We start from the raw sequence: 280 nt of genomic DNA on the forward strand, positions 1-280 counted from the left end.
AAAAGATGGGCTGCAAACACCAGGTACTGATGTATGCTGTCCTAGGACTTTAGAACTTTTTTTTTTTTTTAAAATATGGGCAGAGGGAAAACTTACTGTGAAGAACAACAAATCTTCCACTGATAGTGAAGCAGGTTTGAATGACCTGAAAGGATTTAGAAAGGGAACAGCTGATTTTTTTTCATGAGATCTAAAGCCTAGAACTAAAGCAGTGGATGAACTAAGAGTCACTTAGTACCCTAAACTCACTTGAGTCCTTACTCAGCAAAGCACTGGAAAA

This window comes from Egretta garzetta, unplaced genomic scaffold, assembly GCF_000687185.1.
Source record: "Egretta garzetta isolate BGI_Z169 unplaced genomic scaffold, ASM68718v1 scaffold782, whole genome shotgun sequence".
Taxonomy (NCBI): Eukaryota; Metazoa; Chordata; class Aves; order Pelecaniformes; family Ardeidae; genus Egretta; species Egretta garzetta.